The 27,500-nt window shown below is 37.5% G+C and overlaps 1 protein-coding gene across 2 annotated transcripts in view; it reads right to left on the bottom strand.

Moving 5' to 3' along the window:
• Positions 1 to 27,500, bottom strand: part of LOC149134507 (uncharacterized) — a 53,689-nt gene that overhangs the window by 12,258 nt on the left and 13,931 nt on the right. The window contains exon 1 of one of the 2 annotated variants that reach the window (XM_089356818.1): positions 1 to 41. This exon is cut by the window's left edge and continues 151 nt beyond it. The exons of the other annotated variant lie outside the window; for it this stretch is intronic. The gene's annotated coding sequence lies outside the window, so the exon portion shown is untranslated. Of the gene's footprint in view, positions 42 to 27,500 lie in introns of those variants that run through there. 2 annotated transcript variants of the gene reach the window in all.

Below are 27,500 nucleotides of genomic sequence, written 5' to 3'. Positions count from 1 at the left end.
TCATCATCATCATCATCATCATCAAATTATCATTATCATTATTATTATTATTATTATTATTATTATTATTATTATTATTATCATTATCATTATTATTATTATTATTATTATTATTATTATTATTATTATTATTATTATTATTATCATCATTATTATTATTATTATTATTATTATTATTATTATTATTATTATTATTATTATTATTATTATTATTATTAAGGCGGCGAGCTGCCAGAAACGTTAGTGCGCTGGACGAAATGCTTAGCGGTATTTCGTCTGTCGCTACGTTCTGAGTTCAAATTCCGCCGAGGTCGACTTTACTTACCTTTCTTTCGGGGTCGATAAAATAAGTATCAGTTGAATATTGGGGGTCGATGTAATCGACTCATCCCCTCCCCCAAAATTGCTACTCTAAAATCATTATTATTATTACTATCGTCAAGGTGGCGAGATGCGAGAGTCATCACCACATCGGACAAAACGCTTAGCAGCATTTCATCCGACTTAACGTTCTGAAAAATTAGAAATATAATATTTCTAAATCTCTCAGAGAGATTTAAGCAGTAGTGGAGCGACAAAGTTGTAGTATATTGTCTACTTAATGTGACAATCCCAATAAGGGAATACACTACTGCTGTTTAGCCCTAGGAAGCTGGACCGCTTCCTGTCGGCCTTGACAGGGGGAGCTTGTCTCCCCTTCACAAACTTAAGGACACAGTAATTGTGTCAAGGCCGACAGGAAGCGGTCCAGCTTCCTAGGGCTAAACAGCAGTAGTGTATTCCCTTATTGGGATTGTCACATTAAGTTGACAATATACTACAACCTTAACGTTCTGAGTTCAAATTCACCGAGGTGTACTTTGCCATTCATCTGTTTCGGAATCGGTAAAATAAAGTACCAGTCACGCACTGAGGCAGATATAATCAACTAACTCCCTACCCCCAAATTTCAAGACAGGATCATCACCATCTTCATCATCATCATCATCATCAGATGGAGAACACAGGAAAACTGTTGGCTTGCCGTGTCCCCAACACTTGTACCGAGAGTGATAAAAATCAAACATCCAGTCAACATCAGGGTGTTTGAAGTGATCACTAGTGATGGTGACGTTATGCCTCCATTCATCTTCCCACACGGCCTCACACTCAACACGGAGGCTTACATCAAGTGCCTGGAGGAGGTAGTGCTGCCCTGGGTGAAGAGGGTGGCTGCTGGAAGACCCTAGGTCTGGTAACAAGACTCTGCGCCATGTCTCACAAGCAGGAGAACCTAGTCATGGGTGTCAGACAATTTCTGCGACCACATCACCCCTGACATCTGGTCACTGCACTCCCCAGACTGCTACCTCGGTTATTATGCGTGGGGCTCCTTGTAACATCAAAGATGAACTGAAGGCGAGGATTATGGCAGCATTCATCTACTTAAACAAAGAGACCGCCCAGAAGAGTTGCAGGAGATTCCAAAGTCGTCTGGAGACCGTAGTTGAAGCCAATGACAATTTTATTGAATGAATTTTACTGTTTAGTATTTAAAGATATTTTAATGTAATTTTGGTAAATATATCTGTTGAAATGAAATGTCCATGTTATTTTCATTTTTGCTTAATTTAGGCAACAGTTTATTAACCGTACCCTGTATATACACATAGACATGATAGAAGTAAATAGATACCCTTATAATCATTAAAATTTATTTAAATCTGAAATTATACATTCAAATTATTTGTTAGTTGTTATAATGTGAACATTTAATATTAAGTAGACATGTTCTTTGCATTTTTTAATGCAAGGGCCTTATCAGGCATGTTACTGATCAGATGGTGAATATTCCCTTGCGGAATTTCATGGTAAGTTTAATGTAATAATTTCAAAAGAAGATGCTTTCTTGTTCTGTTTATGAAATATCCTGTCCATTTTGCCCCAGAGGTGTTCTATAGGGTTCATATCTGGTGACTGGCTTGGCTATGGAAGCTTTCTAATGCCATTCTGTTCCAACAAATGTTGGGTCATCTTAACCGTCTTCCATAAATAGAGCGTCTTCTTTAATCATTTCACCACTGGAGAAGTTTGGAAGGAGTCCTTTCTGCAATATGGACACATATTTATTTGAGTTTATCTTTCCTTCACACTCCACCAGCTCTGATCAACCATTGCTCCAAATTGTTCCCTATACCATCACAGAATAGCTACTGTGTTTCATTGCTAGTTGCAATCTTTTCACATCAAATTCTTGATCACAGAGTCTGCAGACCCACACGCGACCACTGTTAGGAAATACAGCAAATCTGGACTCATCAGAGAATATGACAGTGTTCCAAAATGCTAATGGCCTTTCCACCATCTCACTGGCCCAATCTTTTCTCCGCTTCATATTGGCCGGTCAAAGATGTGGTGTCCTTCCTCCTTCTCTGCCATAGTAACCAAGTTTGTGGAGATACCTGACAGCTGTTCTGGGAGTGACATCAACATGCTTTGCTATGTGAGAGGTCTTGCAGCGAGGATTATCCTCCACACTTCTCTTAGCAAAGAGAAGGGTCCTGTCAGAGAGCCCTGGTTGATCTGGACAAAGTGATGTGGACACCTTCCCCTCTCTGGTGAATTGCACAATCACTCAATTAACTGCAGAAAGCGGGATCCCAAGGTTTTCTGCGATTTTACGCTGACTATATCCACCTTCAAAATGACCCACAATACGGCCTCTTGGAAATTCAGACAGTTCCAAGGCTTCATTTCTACATGGCATGATTAAACAGTCACATATAGAATCTGAAACATAAAAATGTCAATTAATAAGAAATATAAACCTTTACAAGTTAGAATAAACAGAAAACGATGTTTTATGGGGTATCTATTTACTTCTAACATGTGTGTGTATACACGTACACACACACACACACACACACACACACACACACACACACACACACACACACATATATATCTTTTACTTGCTTCAGTCTCTTAACTGCGGTCATGCTAGGTCACGGCCTTGTCTGGTTGCCCAAGGTGTCACGCAGTAGGACTGAACCCGGAGCCATGTTGTTGGGAAACAAGCTTCTTACCACACCGCCATATATCTGTATACATATGATTGTATATATATATATATATATATATGTGTGTGAGTGTGTGTGTGTATGCAATGCATACACACACATACACACACGCACAAACACACACACATATATATATATATAAATATATATATGCAGAGAGAGAGAGAGAGAGAGAAGGAGAGAGAGAGAGAGAAGGAGAGAGAGAGAGAGAGAGAGAGCCAGAGAGAGGGAGCGAGCGAGAGAGAGATGTATATAGATATATAAATATAAACATAGCATAGATACATAATATGTACATACATTTATCTATTTATCTATCTCCCTATCAAATCTGTATTTCTCTCTCTTTATATATGATATATGACATATATGTATATATATATATATATATATATATATATATATATATATATATATATATATAGAGAGAGAGAGAGAGAGAGAGATATATAGAATACATACATACATACATACAATCATACATACATACATACATACATACATACATACATACAAACACACATACGTATAAATTTATGTACGTATACTTATATTCATTCAGTTTTTCTGTTAGATGTGACAGACGTAAAACGCGTGCGATAGTCGTGTCCGAATTAAGTTGAATATGTTGGAAGAAAAAATACTAAGATACGATTGATGCGGGTAAATATATTGTATTGCACGTGTGTATAATTGGCCTCGTTCTCAGGTAAGGCTCGACGTCTGACGCATGCTTACTGAGTGCCGTTGGTAAGTAAGTAGGGGGAAGTAATACGGTAGGGAGTAGGAGAAAGCGAAATATGTATATGGAAAAATTATTGGAGTGGGGGTGGGGAATGAAGGCAACAAATGTAGGAGGAAAACGTGGAAGAACAAGAGTGTGGGTGAGTTAGAGGGGAGAGAACGATGGATGAAGAGAAGTGAGGTAGAAGATGGGAGTTTTAAGGAGTGAGATGAATGGGAAGAGATTGTGGGGAGATGAAAGAAAAGTAGTGGAGATAGAGTGATGAGAGAGAGGTGGAAGAGAGAGAGAAAGAGAGAGGTGGATAAGAGAGAGAGAGAGAGAGGGAGAGAGAGAGGAAAGGCAAGGCTATAGCGTGTATAGAGGGAGGCTATTCAGAATGTGAACGTGTTTGTGTGCATCTTTATCGCTTTTTACTTGGGCTACGACCATGCTGGGCCACCACCTTGATAGGTTTAGTCTAGTGTTCCTTAAGCATTTTTTTGCCTATGGACCCCTTTGATTCCTTACTCGGATAGACCCCCATAGCCATTTGATGTTTAAAAAAATATTATTATATTTTTATTATCAAATATTATTAGAAATTATATTACTCTTACTCTCTTTTACTCTTTTACTTGTTTCAGTCATTTGACTGCGGCCATGCTGGAGCACCGCCTTTATTCGAGCAAATCGACCCCAGGACTTATTCTTTGTAAGCCTAGTACTTATTCTATCGGTCTCTTTTGCCGAACCGCTAAGTTACGGGGGCATAAACACACCATCATCGATTGTCAAGCGATGTTGGGGGGGACAAACACAGACACACAAACACACATATATATACATATATACGACGGGCTTCCTCCAGTTTCCGTCTACCAAATCCACTCACCATGCCTTGGTCGGCCCGAGGCTATAGTAGAAGACACTTGCCCAAGATGCCACGCAGTGGGACTGAACCCAGAACCATGTGGTTAGTAAGCAAGCTACTTACCACACAGCCACTCCTGCGCCTATTAAACAATATATTAAAATATTTTGCTCGTTGTAGGGGTATAAGCAATTTATTGCATATAAATTTTATCAAAAAAGTCTTAAATGGACCCCGATTGGCCATATGGACCCCGGTTGAGAACCACTGGTTGAGTCGAACAAGTCCACCCGTCTACCTCTTTTTTTTTTTTCAAGCCTGATACTTATGTTATCGGATGCTTTTTGCCAAACCGCTAACTTATGGGGTTGTTTGCAAACCAACATCAGTTGTCAGGCGGTGCGGAGAGGGCACACACACACACGCACACAGTTTCCTTCTATCAAATTTATCCACTTGCCAAAGGTACCTCGCGGTGGGACTGGACACAAAACTCTTAATCACACAGCCATAATTGTACTTTCCATCACATGATTTATATATATATATCGCTTTTTATCTGTTTATTATAACGCAAGGAGATTTAGTTATCAAATGCCTATGAAGTATTATTATATGTTCAAACTATAATACGCTTCATAACTTAGTCGTTTCTCTTACATGAATGGGAGCTTTGGCGTAATTAGATTTATCTTCTATTGTCTGAACGTATTCGTTTCTGCTAAATTCAGATTCAAACTGTCGGATTGAATCAGGAGAAACGTATTTCTTATAAGGATGATGATGAAGTATGTACCCAGATTTTTGAGATATTGAGAGGGAAAGACATACAAAGAGAGTTTATGTTTCGGTAACCAAATTCTTACATTTAAAAACGGAAACACTTCATACTGTTTGTTTTAACGTTATTCTTTTAACTTTATTCGTGTTTAAGTTCGTCATAATCCTGAGGTCATGGCTACGTTGTTCATAGAGATGATAATATATATATCGTATATGCGTGTGGCTAGGGGCTGGTGACCTTAACGTGTGCGTGTGTGCATGTGTAGGTGTGTGGATGATGGTGTGAGCGCTGGGAAGTGGTCAATGCTAGTGTGTGCGGTGTGGTGCGATGTGGTGTGGTGCGGTATGGTGGTGTATGGTGTGGTGGTGTGTGTGTGGTGATGTTGGGTGAGGGGGAAACAAGGGTGGGGTAGGGTGGGGTATGAGGAAGTGGGTGTGAATGTGGGAGTGGAATGTGTGGGAGTGGAATGTGTGGGATGGGGTGGGGTGAGAATGTGTAGGGGTGGGGTAAGGATGGAGGGGTGACGATGAAGGAGAGGAAGAAGGGAGGTGGGTAGGAGTGAAGAGAGGAAGTGGGTGTCCGAGCAAAAGAAGAGAAGTGGGTGGGAGTGAAGGGAGAAAATAGGTGTGAGAGGAAGAGAGGAGAAAGGAGAGGGAGGAGAGTTGAGCCCATGTGGCGCAAAGGAGCGAAGAGAAAATATGAGTTTTTGTTCACGGCGAAGACGGGAGTCCGGATGGCCCCTGTGCAAGGACAATCCGAACACAGACAGGTGTTGTAAAGAGTGACCGGTAGAGCGGAAATGGCGCGAGACCGGAGTGTCGTTGCCGAATCTGATGTCTCGGAGGAGATCCGCGAACCGGTCAGCCAAGCGGCGTCCCGTTTGACCGATGTACAGAGAAGGACACAGAGAGAGCAGGAGGTGCAGTAGATGCATAGGTAATCTTCTACAAGAAGCATTTTCATGAGAGATGGATCTATCTATCTATCTATCTATCTATCTATCTATCTATCTATCTATCTATAGATTATATATGTATATAGATATAAACACACAGACAGACAGACAGACGCACACACACACACACACACACACACACATAAATATCGGTGGAAACTCCGGCACTCGGGCTGTTCGGGTTTAGCCCAAGTATAAATTTAATAAAGTGAACGTGTATTTGCAAGCTGATTTAATTTCTGCCAACACTGACTTCAGGTATGTAATTGTAGTCAATAACTAGGGCTCCTTTTATTGAGCCTGGTCGCAGTTCATTTATTTTCGTTAAGCGTCTTAGAGGTGCCCTGTGTCAAAAAATATCATTCGTAGCAGACGTTCTCTTGTCATCACTCACACGCGCCTGACTCGGCAAAAGAGACACAAAGGAATAAGTAACAGGCTTTTAAAAAACATAATGAATGCTAATATTCTTCAAGGAGTGCCTCAGCATGGCTCTGCAGTCTAATGACTGAAACAAGCAAAAAGAAAAAGATCTATATTTTACAACAATCTTTTCTGTAGACCATATGTTTGTTTATATATCAATCTATACTATAGAATATCTGTCTATACTATAGACCATGCATAGGTAACCTTCTACAAGGAGCAGGCCACACGAGAGATGGATCTATCTATCTATCTATCTATCTATCTATCTATCTATCTATCTATCTATCTATCTATCTATCTATCTATCTCTTCTCCCCCTCTCTCCCTATATATATATGTATATGTGTGTGTGTGTGTGTGTGTGTGTGTGTGTGTATACACGGTGGTTCAAACAACTTGATATCATTTCGCAATCTAATAACTTTGCCAGTTCTTGTTCAAATGACTTCAAATTTTAACAGCATGCGTAGAAACAGGTCAAAGTTTTATGTTTAATGTTTGATATGTTTATGTTTATCTTTTCAGGTATAGAAATGACATTCACTGGAAGAGAAAAGGCGTTTTGTGTGTTGGAGTAAGCTTGAACACAGTCGAAAAAGATTGTGCAGCGTGCATTTGTGAGAGAGTTCTCTAAAAAGTCACCAACGGCAATGCAGATTTGGACATGGCCCAAAAAATTCAAAGAAAAAGGCTGTCTGTGCAGGTCAAAAGGATCTGGACGACCACTAACATCGGAAGAGACGGTCGAGCGGGTTCGCTAAAAACTCTTGCGAAGCCCCCAAAAGTTCATAAGTAGAACAAGTCTGGAAACCCAGATTCCTCCAGTGACAGTTTGGCGCGTCCTGACGACACGCTTGTTAATGAAACCCTAGAAGCTGCAGCTTGTTCAGGCCATAACGGCAGATGACAAGCGAAAGCGCAAACATGGGGCTATGTGAAGGGCCGGGTCTATGTCCCTCCTCTTCCTGCAAACCTAGAGGAACTCGAGCAGAGAGTTACTACAGCACTGGAGACTGTTACCCAAGACATGCTGCAGTGTATTTGGGAGGAGCTGGACTACTGACATGACGTGTGCCGTGTCTCAGGCGGTGTGCATATTGAACATTTGTGAAATCGTTCATGGAATCCACATACCTTTGAATTTCTCATTCAAATTTGGAGGAATAAATCTCATGTTGCTCAACATTAAGCCTGTTTAGTTTCATTTGCTTTGGCTATGTAGTTTCTGTGATATTTACATCTCAAAGGATACCAATTTTTTTGAAACACTTTGTATATCTGTGTATATATATATATATAAGCAATGTTAATTCTCTAAATGAAGTATTAACAGTAACTGCACGATAAAGTGTAGTATATTGCCACTTAAGTGTGGCTGACTCCTAGGGGTGGATGTTACTGTTGCTTTTAGCCCCAGGAGGACATCTCCTCCAGCTGGCTTATCGACACACGACTGTGTCCTGTTTGCCAAGGGAAGTTATCCCTCTCACCACGATCTGCAGCACGAACGGATCCGGATTTCAGGGTTATTTCCCTTCGTCGGCGTTCGATAGCTACTGACCTTGGTGAGAGAGACAAAAACCTGGCAATCTTATATCTACTTTTGCAGCCGACGAAGGGAAATATATATGTATATATGTATATATATATATAGATTAATTTAACCTTAACCGGTTGATGCTAACTACCTGATAAAATCTAATATAGATTTTATCTTTAATTTTTAATATATATATATATATGTATATATATATATATATATATATATATATATATATATATATATATATATATATACACACACATACACGCACAAACACATGCACACCCACATACACAACCACATACATATTTACATCAGATGTATCAGTCTATACTGTAGATTATTTTAGTTGCTTAAACTACATATTTTATACATGTTCATTCTATAGACTATATAGCTTTCTCTATTATTAACTATATGTCTGTCTATAATAGAGATTATGTAGTAATTATGCAATACACATTATTACCTGTATATCATCTTAAAGGACACATCGTAAAGTAATTTTAAGTATATCCATAAAAGATGAACTGGTCACTGTTGGAGTGGCCTTTGATCATATGTCAGCTTAAAGATGGTCAACTTGGGATTAAACAACTAATAACACTACCATCACAACCCACAGCCAATAACACCACCACCCCCACTACAATCATCACCCCCATCATCATCATTGTCATAACTAACCTCGACGATATCCTGTCAAAACCACTACCAGCTCTACCGTCATTACTACCACAACCACCACGAGCCCCCTCACCGACGATATGACGACGACCACCACCACCACCAGCACCAGCACAACTACTACCACTATCACCACTACCACAGATCCCTATACGGGTAGGTAATTAGTGCATCGTATGGTCCTACTAATATTACCGCTATCAGTTTACCCGCATTACTAACACTGCCATGCTTTCGCTATCCTCTGAACTGGATTGTTATGGTAATAGTAGCAGTGGTTGTTGTGCTGCGATGCTGATGGCAGTGGTGGTGGTGGTGGTGGTGGTGGTGGTGGTGGAAGTGGTATTGGTGAGAGGAGTGATAATGGCTGTGGTGTGAGGGAATTGTTGTTGGTGGTGGTAGTGGTGGTGGTGGTGGCGGTGGTGGTGGTGGTGGAAGTGGTATTGGTGGGAGGAGTGATAATGGCTGTGGTGTGACGGAATTGTTGTTGTTGGTGGTGGTGGTGGTGGCGGTGGTGGTGGTGGTGGAAGTGGTATTGGTGGGAGGAGTGATAATGGCTGTGGTGTGAGGGAATTGTTGTTGGTGGTAGTGGTGGTGGTGCAATTGGTGATAGTAGCGTAGTGACGTTGATATTGGAAGCGTAATGTGACGGTGATAGCGTAGTTTTTTTCGGTGGTGGTGGTAATGGTGGTGGTTGTAGTGGGAAGGGTGACCATGGTGGTAGTGGCGGTAGTGGTGATAGTAATGATGATGGTGGTGGTGCTGGTGGTAGTAACGTGTGGTGCTAGAGAAAGTAGTAGTAGTAGTAGTAACAGCAGCAGCAGGGTAGCAGCAGCAGCAGCAGCAGAAGAAGAAGAAGAAGAAGAAAAAGAGGAGGAGGAGGAAGAAGAAGAAGAAGAAGAAGAAGAAGAAGAAGAAGAAGGAGAGGAGGAGGAGGAAGAAGAAGAAGAAGAAGAAGAAGAAGAAGAAGAAGAAGAAGAAGAAGAAGAAGAAGAAGAAGAAGAAGAAGAAGAAGAAGAAGAAGAAGAAGAATAAGAAGAAGAAGAAGAAGAACAAGAAGAACAAGAAGAAGAACAAGAAGAAGAAGAAGAAGAAGAAGAAGAAGAAGAAGAAGAAGAAGAAGAAGAAGAAGTTGTACTGATAGACTTAAGCAGATCCTTATATAATATGTAAAGAAATCGGCCCAGCTAGGACCTTTTTCCCTTACAATACTTCATTATCAAATGTGTTATAAACTTAAACTTTAAAACAGTGGGTTGGGGATGATTTGAGATAGATTTAACTGCTAATTCTAGAAGGTCGAGTTCTCTCGTTAAACCGTCGTGGTGGTGGTGGTGGTGGTGGGGGTGGGTGATGTGTGATGGCGGTTGTGGGGTTTGGGTGCGATGGTAATGATAGTGGGGGATCGTGGTAGCAGTGTGTAAAGGTGACGGTGATTGTGACTTTGATGTGTGATAGTGGGGGTGATGGCGTTGGGCGTGGTAACAATGGCGGCTGAAGCTGTGATAGCGAAAATGTAAATAAAATGAACGACGCAAAATGGACAATCTGTCATAGATAACAAGAAAGGCAAAACAATATATAAACAATGCAGCAGCCAGCAAGTGTCACTGTAAGTCGCCCTGGTCAGTCAAGTGCAGGAAGGTCAAACTTGTTTAGTTTTGACAGTCGAATTGAAGCATAAAGCAGATATTGCGAGCCGGAGAGCGACAATTGTTCCTAAGACATCTATCAACAATGTAGGCCAAAGTAAATGGATGAAGGTGTCTTTATACATTATAATAACTTTACAATAACTTTGACTGCAAGTAACAGTATAGTAAGTTCATTCCAGAAGTTTTGATACTTTTTTAGAAGGAACTATAACTGTCCTAGATTATGTAATTTTAGTTTATCACTACTATATGACTAATAAGCTGACCTGCCAACTTTCGTCATCGCAGAAACAACCCTGACAGCACTTTGAGCACATCCTACTAAACACAGTTTGCCTCAGCTGACTAGTTTGCAGAATGCAGCCGGGACTTGAAGATAATTTGGAAGCTGGCGATTCAATGAAATTTTACGTTAAACTGGTGGGGCGGGGTACTCTAGACATGTGAAATACTCTAGATTGGTTATGAATTAACATGTATGAGCCAAGCATCTGGTTTTTGCAGGCACAAGAGGCCAGGCAAAGTAAGTCCACCGAGAAACTCACGTTGATACCTTTTTCAACAGGAAGGGCATCATCTACATCAACTAGGTTCCCTCTGACCAGACAACAAAGAGTACTTTGTGGAGGTTTTGAGAAGAAATTTCGTCGCAACCAGGACAATGCAGCAGTCCACACTTCTATACTGGTAACCCACTACTTTTCAGAGATGGGCATCAAAACTGCCCTTACCTTCTTACAGTCCAGACCTTGCTCCCTGTGACTTTTAGTTGTTCCCTAAGCTGAAAAAGATGGAGGAGGCTGTGACCAGGTTCTTAGACACCTTCACTTAGGAGGAATTCCACGGGGCCTTCACAAAGTGGTTGGAGTGCTACAACAAAAGAATTGAAGTTAGAGGATCCTACTTTGGAGACAAGAGTGTTATAATGCTTTGAAATTAATAAATGTCTTTCGTGAAAAAGTCTCAAAACCACTGGAATGCATCTTGTGCATTTCATGGAATATTGTAAAATCAAAAATAATAAAAATTATTTTTTATAAAATTGAGCATGGGTTAGATCAAACATTGTTGTGGGTCATATGTTCAATACACCTGGTCTAATAATTCTAATCTATATCACTCTTTGGTGGGTCAAGTTTCTTTTCTCTGGCAGCAATTTCATTTCAGAATTCTTAGGGACAAACCAAATTTTGTCTCTCCGATAAGGCTTGCTGACAGTTGTTTTAGCCTCGTCGCTTACAGCATATCGAAGAAATGGTCATCCCCGTTCGGTCGCCAGCTCTTCTTGTAAGTCATATTGAAGCAAGTGTTACTTCCCTCTCGTGTTCTAATTTCATCTCATCATTGGTGTCACGGAGTTTTTCTGTGTCTAGCATGCAGGTTTAGCGGGCTTTTGTTTATTGTGCTTTTTACGTATGTTGTAAGCGACTTTAGATTAGTTAATCATAGATCCAGTAGTTAGGGGCACGTAGTTAGGGTTACATATCACTTTGGTGTTATGGATTTCCACTTTCCCCCCACTTCTGGATCGATGAGAACATCCAGGTCGGTTTTCTGTTTGACTATGGTGTTTGTCAATACTAGTTTAAACTTATTACACTGAATAAGAAGCCTTCTTTTGGAGTCACAGTGCCAAACACCATGCTTTCCCATATTTATGAGTCACTTTCTAGAGTCTTTCTCATAATGGCATTGAAGTTTTCCAAAAGTAGTAGTTTATATGGTTGAAAGATGAATGTAATCTATAACTCTGTTGCTTACTCATGTAGACGTTCTGTAAGTCGTGGCACTGTGTTCTTCCTTATAGCGAATCCAACTGCTGACTCTCAGTTCCTCCAAAAGAATAGGCATTGCATTTCATTAAGGTTATCTAAGTTAAAAAATCTTGGTTTGTACCGTACAGTCGAATCGTATCCAAAATGTACGTTGAGTTACGGCCACCACCACCTCCTTAAACCAGGACAGTACCAGTACTTTTAAAATTACACTCAAGAACATGCTACGTCTCACTATTGCGAAAGATGTTTCCCAGTTGTTGGCACTCCGTCGCTTACGACGTCGAGGGTTCCAGTTGATCTGATAAACGAAACAGCCTGCTCGTGAAATTAACGTGCAAGTGGTTGAGCACTCCACAGACACGTGTACCCTTAGCGTAGTTCTCGTGACGCAGTGTGACACAACAGAAACAAGAAGTAAGAGTGAGAGAAAGTTGTGGTGAAAGAGTACAGCAGGGTTCGTCACCATCCCCTGCCGGAGCCTCGTGGAGCTTTTTTAGGTGTTTTCGCTCAATAAACACTCACAATGGCCGGTCTGGGAATCGAAACCGCGATCCTATGACCACAAGTCCGCTGGCCTAACCAATTGTGTTTCCCAGTAAGCAACAGCAAAAGAACAAAAGATGATATTTTTGGGAAGTGTTTTAGCAAGTGCCCAAGTATTTCTGCTGATAACTTTCAATGCTAGATCACAAACTAGTAGGTAAGAATGTCATCTGTTCCTCAGAGTTTGTTGGTTTTGTGAGCACGCGTTCTTCCGACGCGCTTGTCTCTCGCTCAGCAGATATGTATGTATGTATGTATGCATGTATGTATGTACGTAAGTATATACATTCATATCTATTGTATGTATATATATGTAAATATTTATCATAGATAGATGGACTGAAGCATACACACACATACACACACACACACATACACCCATATATATATATATATATATATATATATATATATATGGGAGATTATACAAAAAATAACAACAGACGAGGACAGGTGGTGCAAACAACAAAAGTATATATTAGTATGACGCTCGGGAATACGGAAAGTCTTTGACGTTTCGAGCTACGCTCTTCAACAGAAAGAATACGGAGACAAGGAGAAAAACACGGAGAAAAAAAATTGAATAGTGTTCAGTCAACGGTCAATCATAATAATGGCCGATCATACATATATATATATGTATATATATATATACGAGTGGCTGTGTGATAAGTAGCTGGTTTACCAACCACATGGTTCCAGATTCAGTCCCACTGCGTGATACCTTGGGCAAGTGTCTTTTATTATAGCCTCAGGCCAACCAAATCCTTGTGAGTGGATTTGTAAACTGAAAGAAGCCCATCGTATATATATATATATATATATATATATATATTTATATATATATGCAAATAATAAATAAATGCGCCCTTTTAAAGCCTAGCCATGCTCATGGGCCCGGTTTCCCGGTTTCAATGGTGTATGTGTTCCCCAGTTGGACAGGACGCCAGTCCATCGCAGCGTTACTCATTTTTGCCAGCTGAATGGACTGGAGCAACGTGAAATGAAGTGTTTTGCTCAAGAACACAACGCGTCGGCCGGTCCAGGAATCGAAACCACAATCTTACGATCATGATGCTGACATCCTAACCAGTAAGCCACGCGCCTCCACTTTTTTATATATATATATATATATATATATATATATATATATATATATATATATATATATATATATATATATATATATATATATATATATATATATATATATATATATATATATATATATATATATATATATATATATATATATATATATATATATATATATATATATATATATATATATATATATATATATATATATATATATATATATATATATATATATATATATATATATATATATATATATATATATATATATATATATATGTCTGTGTTTGTTCCCACCAACATCGCTTGACAACCGATGCTGGTGAGATTACGTACCCGTAACTTAGCGGTTCGGCAAAAAACAATGATAGAATAGGTACTTGGCTTACAAAGAATAAGTCCTGGGGTCGATTTGCTCAACTGAAGGTAGTGCCTCCAGCATGGCCGCAGTCAAATGACTGAAATAAATAAAATATATATATCTATCTATATCCATATCTATCTATCTATCTATCTATCTATCTATCTATCTATCTATCTACCTATCTATCTATCTATTTATCTATCTATCTATCTATATATATACACACATATCTGTCTACTTACATCCCCATTGATGTGTGTGAGTGTGTGTGTGCGTGTGTGTGCGTGTGAGTGTGTGTGTGTGCGTGTGTGTGCACGCATGTGTGTGTGTGTGTGTGAATCAGTACTTATCGAACGGTTTGTCATGACACACAGGTTCGTCGCAGAAGTATCAAGAGGCACCGATTATCTTTGAAATGAAATTTTTGGTTCTATTAACACTATTCTGTTGCTTGGATGGCTCGAAAAACGTGTTTGTTATATACGTGGGATTAATAAAATATGGTGATATACTCTGTTTTCTGTGTCTTTCTTTGTAACCTTTTAACATTTTAGAACAATTTTTGTTTGCTTTTTACTTTCCATGCGAATTGGGCCAATATTTTTCTTTAAATTTTAATCTTATCTCCATTGCATCATAGTTAAAATGCTTGAGAACCATTACTGTGAATAAGATATAGTATCGTAAATATGACATTAGAGTTATCTCCCTTCCATTATTGAAAGATTTGTAAATTCATTTACACATTTTCTCTGCCCTCACCACGCTCCCACGCACTGTTTACGTCATTCTGTCACCTTGTATTGTCCTTTTACAAACAGTAATTATAATAATTATTCGTGAAATCACTAGGATATACATCTGGGCGGGAGAGAACTAATCAATTAAATCAACTCTAGTCCTTAACTGCTATTTTTTTGTATCGTCTGCTGGGAGTATTAAAAGCAAAATCGACCTCACCCGGATTTGAATTTACAAAGTAATTGGAGTTAATTAAAATTATATTGAATCCACCACTCTATCAATTTTGCGAACGTGCAATCTTTTTAAAGGATAAAATATCAGTTTTTTAAGAATGTTTTTTTTTTTTTACATAGGTCCAAAGTAACTAATTTAGATGATAAGGGTATATCCGATATCTTAATTTGAACAACCCTTTAGTTGATCGATTCAGTGTGTAGAAATCAAGGTCGATCCTAGTTGGATTTGAAATCGAAAGCCTAGAATGTAAGGAGATGAAACTACATATATTGAAAGCGCCTTAGTGATTCTTCTGTATCAACACCACTACCAACCTTCCTTGTCTAGTTGGCCTAAAGTTATTTATAAAACAGTTGCTAAATGGACAGTGGTAACCACACACTTGTTTTTGTTGTTTTCTGACTCAAGACTTTTCGTAGATCCTGTTACATGCTATTCTGACATCATTGGCAAAAATAAACGACCTAAACAATATAATTGAAGAACGAAGAATAAAGTGCTATAGTTTGTGTTAGAAATCAGATTAAATCAAGCATACAAAAAGAACGGTATGTATATGTGTGAATATTAGTTATATGTATAAAATTGAATTAATGATGGTGACGACGACGACGACGACGATGACGATGACGACGGTGATGATGATGACATCGAAGTTGACGATGATGATGATTTTTTTTTATAAGTTACATGGGCCTAAGATATTGGGGACAATATAAAAACGATATATAAAACCTGTATATTATTATTATTATTATTATTATTATTATTATTATTATTATTATTATTATTATTAATTGGTAAACAGATAATTTGGTGTCCGTAGAGAATGTGAAATAAAAACGGTAAAATGCTTCAGTGTTAAAATGATGAAGTTAAATTAAGACACAATGTAGCTGTTTTAATTTGTGTCACCTTCCTTTAATCAGTTCATTAGATAACGGATGCAGACCATTTACTCGCTGTCTATCCTGTATCACGGATCACAGTGGGATGTTGTGAAGGTGTTATTTAACTCAACAGCCTGATCTATCTCACAGAATCCAATCGGCATGTATACAATAGATTTAATAGAAATGCTATAATTTTGTTTGAACATTTTTTTTTTTCATACATGGATTTTAGTTTTAGTTAGAATATTTAAAATAAAAACAAAAACAACAACGGCCTGAATTTTTTCTCTGATTGGTCCACAGGTCTATGTCACGTGCCAACAAATAAAATCGCCATCAGCAATTATTCGCTACTTTCGAAAATTTCGCTGTTGCTCACGTGTCGATCTATAGTGTGAAAACCACCCATGTTTTCTAAGTTATTTAACAAACACAGGGGTCACGTGTGTTTTTGTTCCAAACTAATTGAACCACCTTTAGGCTGAAGACAAAGTCAACAACAACATCAACAAAGACGGCGTCGACCACCACAACCTCAACAATAATAATAACAAAAATAACCACCACAGAACAACAACAGTTTCTGCAACAACAACAACAACAGCAACAGAAACATCGGCAGAACAATACAAAATGATGTGAAATAAATCCAAATGTCGTCTTGAATTAGAAACAGTTTGGAGGAAACTATACTAATGGTGATATGTGGCCAGTCAGGTAACAGAAGAAATTTTTACGTTTCGACTATCAATTTTCTTCCTCAGAACAAGAACCAACTTCAAACTGCAGTCTACAGATGTTAATTTTACCCAAGTGGTCTTGTATGTATGTATGTATGTATGTATGTATGTACACACGCACGCACGTACGCACGCACGCACGCACGCACGCACGCACACACATATACATATATATTACATACACATATGTACATATGTATGTGTATGCATATGCACATATATGTACATATGTATGTGTATGCATATACACATATATGTACACAAATATTTGTACATATGTGTACATATATATGATTACATATATATTATATGTCCATATATGTGAGTGTGTGTGTAGACATGATTATGAATGTATGTATGTATGGATGTATGTACGTATGTATGTATATGTGTATGCACGTATATATATATATATATATATATATATATATATATATATATATATATATATATATATATATATATATATAACATATATATATATAAAACATACATATTTACGCACACGTTTATTTGCATATACATTTACATATATATATATATATATATACATACACATACATACGTACATACATATATACATACATGCATACATACATACATATATATACATATATATATATATATACATATATATGCAACATATATATGTGTATATGTATATATATATATATATATATATATATATATATATATATATATATATATATATATATGCAACATATATATGTGTATATGTATATGTATATATATATATGTGTGTGCTGCATATATATATATATATATGTACATATATGTATGTATATATGTATATGCAACATATGTATATATATATATATATATATATATATATATATATATATATATATATATATATATATATGTATATATATATATTGTTATATTGTTATATTTCGGGATGGCCTTTTTTTCTTTGCCAAATTAACACACGCACTATAGACTAGTCCTTCACTTCAGATTTATTATTCTTATTATAGTGTCCTTTGTTTGGAAAGGATTCGTGACAAAAAATTCCAGGTAAAGGACACTAAAATAAAATCAATCAATCTATCTATCTATCTATCTATCTATCTATCTATCTATCTATCTATCTATCTATACGCCTGAGTTTTAACGGTGGTAGCTGATGAAGGGGATGTTTCTATGTGGCCTGCTTGTTTGTTGCACCTTGTTTACCATTTTGTCCTTGTTCTTTTGCCACGTCATGTACCCAGTTATGTATCTATATGTACATGTAGATGAACGTATATACATACATGTACATATATATGCATATACTCATATATTGTTTGTATCACGACAGAACGCACGCGTTACCTTTATACAGTAAGTTTTATATATATATATATATATATATATATATATACTCTTTTACTCTTTTACTTGTTTCAGTCTTTTGACTGTGGCCATGCTGGAGCACCGCCTTTAGTCGAGAAAATCGACCCCAGGACTTATTCTTTAGAAGCCTAGTACTTATTCTATCGGTCTCTTTTGCCGAACCGCTAAGTTACGGGGACATAAACACACCAGCATCGGTTGTCAAGCGATGTTGGGGGGACAAACACAGACACACAAACACATACACACATACATATATATATACATATACATATACACAACGGGCTTCTTTCAGTTTCCGTCTACCAAATCCACCCACAAGGCTTTAGTCGGCCCGAGGCTATAGTAGAAGACACTTGCCCAAGATGCAACACAGTGGGACTGACCCGGGACCATGTGGTTGGTAAGCAAGGTACTTACCACACAGCCACTCCTACGCCTATATATATATATATATATATATATATATATATATATATATATATATATATATATATATATATATATATGTATGTATATATATATATATATATATATATATGTGTGTGTGTGTGTGTGTGTGTGTGTGTGTGTGTGTGTGTGTGTATGCGTGTGTATGTGTGTGTATGTACTTAACTTACGTATGCATGTATGTATGTATCAATATATGGGGAACCTACTTTCTGCTAAATACACTTATTCGAGGATCTGTTACATTAATCAATAATTTCTGGCTTTGGGTTACAGTCCTAGCTATGTTAAGGAAGCGCTGTTGTCAAGAGAGGTTTTCAGCTACGGAGTGGTTGAATATTTCATGGTCAAATAATTGACTTCAGTTCATGTTTCATGATGGCTTGATGCAATATTATTGTCTTGATATGTACAATGTTGTAGTTATTTTGCTATTGAAAGAGATATGCTTTGCATTGTTCTCCTGGGAGATACGTTTGAGAGCTCTGTTCATATAATTAGAGCAGATTTGGCTTATAGTGTCTCTGTTGCGTATGGACACTGCGTTTCATAATCAGGATTGTTGATCGCATCCTAGGAGTTCAAGAACATTTTCTGTATTTTGTTTAGGAAGTATCGCGTAGCTATACTTTTTCTTTCCTTGCCAGGTAATAGTTATCACATTTTGAATAACTCCTTATATTGTCTACCAAAGAGGTTCAGTGATTTTTTTTCAATACTTTCGACCGCGAAGAGTTGCATTGCAAATACATTCGCCGGTAAAATACAATTTCTTTCCAGTTACACCATATGCTACTTTATTTGATTTAAATAATTTCAGCTTACCGGTTTTCCACCATGTTTCTTCATTTATGATAGTGATGTCAATCCCTGTGTCTAATTGCATTTTGACACTAGTGGTTTCGATTCTCACTTTGATGAATTTTATGTTCGCTGTATACACTTTTTTCTCTGATGACAATCTATTTATTTTTCCTCGTCTTTTTCCTTATTTTTCGTCATCTTTGTTCTGCAGTACGATTTAATGTGTCCTATGTTTCCACAACGAAAACACCGCGCATTTCTGAACGAACATTCTTTTCTCAGGTGCATACCACCACATGCCATACATGTATATCGTGCTTTTTGTGAAACACTTTATCCGTCTTCCGACTCTTTTATACTGGTTTTGTCTGTAAACAATCTCTGCTTTGGATTTCTTCTGTGTCGTGCCTTACTTTCAATATCATATCGCATTCTTTTGACAGTTTCTGGACAGTTATATCCTAGTTCATTTCCAGCTTTACGAGAATTTTCGTCCTGACTACCGCTTCCTTTTTAGTAGTTAGTCCCTGAACAAAAATCAGTCACTTGAACGAGTCTGGAGTTAATTTATCCAGTTTAACTCTCTCCCACTCTCTGTTCACTTTATCTGCATATATGGTAAAGTCTTCGTCATTGCTTTTCTCAATGTTCAAACACTTCCACCGTGTGTTGAATAACGTTGTTTTTCACTGAACATCTTACATAAAGAGTCTAGTTACAGTTACATTAAACTTTCTAGCCAAAAAGTCATGCATAACATTCTGATGAGCATCAGGCAATATTTCCTCTAAAGTTTTATTGTAGTAGAGCTGTGCAGCTTATTTAAGCAAATATATTCGTTGTAATCTGTCTGAGAATAGATTCGGAAGAGATCCTTTCCAGCTCTCATATTGTTACTTAACTCAGGTATATGGTTGTATTCGAAGGGTGCATTACGACGCTTATAGTTTGCATATGATGTCGCACAGATCAAGTGAAGTAGGCCAGTAGCAATATTGGTTTTTAAATTTCTGGTGTCAATTTGTAACTTTCAAGTTATTGTTACCTCCTATTTCTGGTAATCTGTCTGAGAATAAATTCGGAAGAGATCCTTTCAAACTCTCATATTGCCACTTAACTCAGGTATATGGATTTATCGGAAGGGTGCATAAGTTTTTTTTAAACCTATTTGGCATCCAGCCGACTATCCCAAATGTTGATATGAGAACTGGCGCAGTAAACACATTTGTATGCAGAGATCTCCGAGATTAATATTTTTATCATCCGCATATAATATAGGCATTGTTTGTTATAAATGCTTACATGATGTACATGAGAACATTCCAAATTGTATATCAAACTCAAACCATCGATAGAGATGTTGTGACAGTAGCTTGTAGTTTTTCCTAGTGATCAGTTAGGAACAATCATCTTGGCCAAATTCCATTTCTAAAACTTCTGAAAATATTGCAATTAAGTCAAGGCTCTTCTTCATATTCATATTTTTAGCATATACCTTCGAATTGTCAGCAAAGAATCTATTGTCAAACAGCGTCAGGTTGGTATTCTGTCTTCTTGTAAACCAATCACATCGACAAAAAAATAAGAAGTTCACTGTCAGTATAAATAGTATTACAGAAAGTCTATCATGTACACACACACACACACACAAACACACACACACACACACACACACACACACACACGCACACACACACACACACACACACACACACACACACACACACACACACACACACACACACACACACATATGAGTAAATGTATATATGCGTGTATATATGAATGGTTATATGGTTGGATTGTTATGCGGATGCGTGATTGTATGGATGCGAGGGTCGATGGATGATTTCTTTCTTTGTCCCGTACGAAATGCCCGGAAGGGGTTTGTTGTTCTCATTGTTTGCAACATATCACGACATAGTTACACAAGAGTGTAACTGGTAAGTCGACAAGGACTTACTACAAAGGTACTTAAACATCCTCACGCCATACGTAAACAGCCACAAACATCCACACACTACCACGCACGAATAGACATCACCACACCACAACACGCAACCACACAAACACAGGAGCACGTCATCAGATAACCACACTCAATCGCCATCACACCAAATTACATCGCCACCCACATTCGTTTTATGTACGAACAAAGCAAGAGGGTGGACAATAAGCGAGGGTGACAACGAATACGAGACAGTTTACGTGTGCGCGAATGTATGCTTTGTGTGTGTGTGTATGTGTGTGTGTGAGAGAGAAGGAGAGAGACGGAGAGAGAGAAAAACAGAGAAAGGGGAGGAAAAAGATAATTGTTATGACTGGTCCTATAGTAGACAAATATTTTACCCCGGGTTTTTAAGACACTAATTCACCCTAAGACAGCAACAATCCCCACCTACTGTTGTCCATTTAAAAAAAAAAAATTAGACATCGAGATTTAAAATGTCTTGTAGAGTGGCTGACTTCAGCTAGGTGTTGATGCCCGCTGGGTGTAATTAATTTGGATAATGTAAGATAACGGCATAAATATTTTGAGCAACCAGTTTCAAGTGGTATAAACTACTACTACTGCTGCTGCTACTACTACTACTACTACTACTACTACTACTACTACTACTACTACTACTACTACTACTACATTTAAAATAACCCATTACAATGACAACAATGATAACAGCTGTAAAAGTGTACAATAATAAAAAGGGAAGGGAATCGAGAAGCAAAAGTGAAATGTCAATCAGTAAAAACTCAGCTACGATCTTTTATTGGCCACATGGGCACAAATCGGTGGTGACAGTTCAAAGGCGTAAAGAGAATAATAAAGAGACAATAAGCAGACGATAATCAGTGTTTCACTGTATCACTGTATCGACCAGAACATTATATGTTATTATACACCGCTGGTTACACTGCGCTTCCTTGGTTTGTTGTATTTTTCGAATGATGTCACCGCGATGACTAAGCAGGCAGGCCAAGAATCACTCTAAACAAAGTTACATTTTGCCGCAGGGTTACCCATTTACAGCTGAGTGGCCTGGAGCAATGTGAAATGAAGCGTTTTGAGAATCGAAACCACGATCTTGCGGACCGTGAGTGCAACACTACCTACTAGGCTACGCACTTTCATAAGTAGATGATAATAAATAACAATAACAACATAGAGCAACAAAATAAGAGCAAAAGAAGGATTCCCAAAATGGTGGGACGAAAAGCTCACGTAGGGTGATTTAGGGAATCCCCATACAACTTTAGATTATCCTAACACACTGCTGACAAGAGCATTCTACCAGTTTGTGCCGTCAGCCTACGGTCACGTGGTTAGTGAAGACAAATTTAGCTGTCACAGTCGTGCTATTGTTACCTACTGATTACACAAATACACTGGAGGGCAGCATTTCCTTCTCAAATCTCACCTTCGTCTTCAAGTGGTATGTGATAAAGAAGGCTAGGCTTGAGAGGAGAATTTCTGCCTTCAAACCTTTCAGGAAACCCCACCAACCCAGAATACAACTTTCTTTACCGTAGCCACCAGGCTAAGTAAGATTGCTCGACTTTTTCGCTAAAAGGAAAGGCGGTGGTTCAATCTTCACAATACACTCCACCGCTGATAGTCAAGGTACGAATGATGGCTATCAGAGGCATAAAATCCCAATTTGGTTACGAGGTTTCATTCCTCTTTCTAGCAAGTCAAGAAACCACGTGATGGTTCCTCTTTTCAGCTTGAGGCTCCATGATTTTTTCCGTAATGCTGCTAGTGTTGACATTGTTGATGCTGGTGAGGTTGCTAGTATTGATGTTTGAGGAGATACGTGAAGAGGCCGACTGCTCTATTGCCCTATTTAGAAATTATTTACGTCTCCATTCACAGCAATTCTCAACATTCCCGTCTCCACAGGAACCAATAAGAAGCCACACTCGATTGCTTCAAGTGAGTGGAGTCATGTGGCAGAGAGCATTCAGCACCACATTTTGTGTTAACAACTTCCAACAGTTGGGGGTCTTTTAAACACACTGATCTCATTAACTACCCACATTTTCATTTTATACATTCTTCCTATTCGTATATATTCGCTTTTCATTCTATTATCTTTCTGGTTTCAGTCCCTAGACAAAGGTCGTGCTGGGGTATCGCCTTCAAGCGTTTAGTTGATCATATCGACCGACCCTAGTACTTAAGTCTGTTTGGTACTTCACTCTGTTGACGATATATAAGAAAAGTTGCAGGTGTTATGAATCATACAGACTTCGAAAGTAACACACACACGCACACACACACACACACGCACATGTATGTATATATGTATTTTTATAAGGAGAGATATAGATAGATATATACATGCTCATATATTTCTACATTCATACCTACATACATACATACATACATACATACATACATACGTACATACACGCATATATATTCGGACCTCCTCAATTTCGCTCACATTTGGGTAATTTTAACAAATCAACGACGTGTATTCAGCTGAAGAAAGTTACTACTGCATGCGATTGTAATCGAAAAGCAATAACTTCTGGGTCATCTCTACTAAATGTCACCACTCTATTTTATTTTTGTTTACTGCCTGTGTTGCATATTAAACGACCTTTTTTTTTTGCAAATGTACAAAGAGGCGTCCGAAACGCAAGAGAAAAAGCGTGTAATATGCAATACAGGCAGTAAACAAAAATAAAATAGAATAGAGCCGTGACATTTAGGGGAGATGACCCGGAAGTTGTTGCTCTTCGTTTATTATCGCATACAGCAGTGACTTTCTTCAGCTGAATACGCGTCGTTGATTGGTTAAAATTACCCAAATACGACAACTTTAACACAAAAACTTCTAAAATACGAAATTTTGTCAAAGATGCTCAAAATAAACCGTGTTCAGCGTGAGAAATTACACCAGTATACGAAGTTTCAAACTGTTTAGTTTAAAAAAATATTTTTTTAAATCTGTGAGCGAAACTGAAGAGATCCATATATTCATATATATGCATGCATGCATAGATACGTACATACACTCATATATACATGCGTACAGACACACACACACACACACACACACACACACATATATATATATATATATATATATATATATATATACACATACATACATACATACATACATACATACATATGTATATATATATATATATATATATATATATATATATATATATATATATATATATATAGCAACAAGAAAATGGAGGAGAATATGCGGTATCAATCGACTTGCAGACAGTGTATTCCGTTGAATTAATTAATTTATTTTGTATATATATATATATAAGTTGCAGGTGTTAATTATATATACGAACTTGACAAGTAACATACATACACACATGTATGTATATAAGTATTCATACAAAGCTACATGTATATACACGTAAATAAGCAAACTTGCGTACAAACTCAAACACATAAACATATACATACGCACATACATAAATACATTCGTTCATACATACATACATACATACATACATACTTACATACATACAAAGAACCTACATACATGCATGCATAAGGAATACTAGAGTCATATCTGTGTTTACGTACATAATAAAGTGATCAATGAAAACCTAAATAGAAAAATCTATGTGGTGTGAAGTAGATTACTTTAGCTCAATGATTAATGATAATTCACTTATTCCAATAAAGGAGAGAAATCACTCTAGACATGTTTCAATCGTATGACCATTCTCTTTAAAACATGCACTTGGTACATCCTACTTGAACGTTAGGAGCAGTACAGTAATTATAATAAATTTAGTCAGTTTAATTTTCAGTTGTGCTGTTTAGCTTACTTAGTTTTGGTGAATTTGTGACTACGAGGAAGTATGTTATATAATTTTATGATATATTCCTCTTTATCCATGATAACGAACAGTTTGTACTTATCACTTTTACAAATTACAATATTTTCATCATTCTCTAGTTTCTTGTAGAGCTACTTTGGGATTCTTATTAATTACAATTTTGCTGTGTTGCCATCGATGCTTGTGGTATCACAGTTCATCGTCAACCCCGGTGTCACCGCACGTAACGCGTAGGAGAGAAAAACCAATAAATACAGGAGCCTGACCGGCAACTATCAGTTTGTGCCGGTCGCCGTAGAGACGTCAGGTGTTCTCGGAACCCGTACAACCGATTTCTTCCGCAAAATAGGGACAACGGTGGTCTGTTGGGGCGATATGAAGCCCGCGACATGGAGTGGCTACTGCAGTGTTTCGCTGGCCATTCTTCGCGGCATCGGAATCGTGGTCATTAGCGTGGGGCACAGCTGAGCACCACACTCGTTCTGGGAAATGTGGTCCATCGCTCCCTCCTCTCCATCATCCGTTGCTTTACCCCCTTTTCTTCTTACTCTCTCTTTTTTTTCCTTTGCTTTCTTTTCCTTTCTCATCTTTCTTCTTTCCTGCGAATCTTTCAAACGTAACACTTACAAACAGGTGAAGAAATTTGTTATCGTGTGTTAGTTGAAATATGTTACCATTGAAGCAAACTGGTAAGTTTCTTTATACTGTGATTCTTACATGACGAACGACAAAAGTTTCAATAGCACGGGATCTATTTTAAAACGGGGGCCACATTTTTCATTAATGTTTTACGTAGTGTTTTTGGTACCGAAAGACTTTCAAACTTCGTATACTTATCTATTTTGTGTTATAGAACAGAAAAATATTTTTGTATTCGAATTTATTTCATGTAAAAAATTGTCTTATTTCGATAATTTCAACCAATCACTGACAAGTATTCAGTTGTTTATATTTACTCCTTTGGCTGATTAAGCGGTGTAAAGCGTATTTAATCTCCATACCTTCGTTTTATTTGCTTTTTTCATTTTAAATTTGCTTTAACCCTAACCCTAACCCTAACCCTAACCCCAACCCTAGGGCTAGGGTTAGGGTTAGGGTTAGGGTTAATTGTTTCAGAATCGTTTGTTTATGTAGTCGGCACTTAATGTATATCGGCTGAATGGACGTCAGTGATTGGTTGAAATTACAGAAATACGACAACTTTAACATGGAATAACTTATGGATTTCTTTTTTTTTTTTAAGAAGACTAAGAGAAAAAGATGTTTTATATGACACGTTCTACCAGTGTTCCAAGTTTCAAAGTGTTTCGTTAATGAAAAATGTGGCCCCCGTTTTAAAAAAGATCCATAGCACGTCTATATTGGAAGTTTAGATTGCTTAAATCAAACTTGAACAAAAAAAAAAAACAAACAAAAAACAGTCATGAAGTGTTGTAGTATGTCACGAGAGTTGATGATTTTATCTGTATTGAGCGTATACTCAAGATCTTTTGCTACCTACTGTCAAACGCACGAAAAGTACTTTATCGTTACTATCTGTTTGTTTAAACTATGCGACTGTGAAAGTCTCTAAAGGCTAATGAATTAATGGGTTAGGGAAAGCTATTGCTTTAAACAAAATATTAAAGATTAATAAGCAAACATGAAAAGTACTTAATAAATATCAGACTTGCTGACAATCGTCTCTAATATAACCATAGAAAAAAGGTCACGTTCCCTATTCATAAAAACTCCTTCGTATCAATATGCCAGTTTGTCTATCTATCTATCTATCTATCTATCTATCTATCTATCTATCTATCTGTCTGACTGTCTTTCTTTTTGTCTCTGTCTGTCTGTCTCCCCACAGCTCTCTCTCTCTCTCTCTCTCTCTCTCTCTCTCTCTCTCTCTCTATATATATATATATATATATATATATATATATATATATATATACATACATTCATACATACATCC

The sequence above is a fragment of the Octopus bimaculoides genome, chromosome 8 (genome assembly GCF_046866305.1).
Source record: "Octopus bimaculoides isolate indiv1 chromosome 8, ASM4686630v1, whole genome shotgun sequence".
NCBI lineage: Eukaryota > Metazoa > Mollusca > Cephalopoda > Octopoda > Octopodidae > Octopus > Octopus bimaculoides.
The sequence above is the reverse complement of the archived record's forward strand: the minus strand, read 5'-3'. Positions and strand labels throughout refer to the sequence as shown.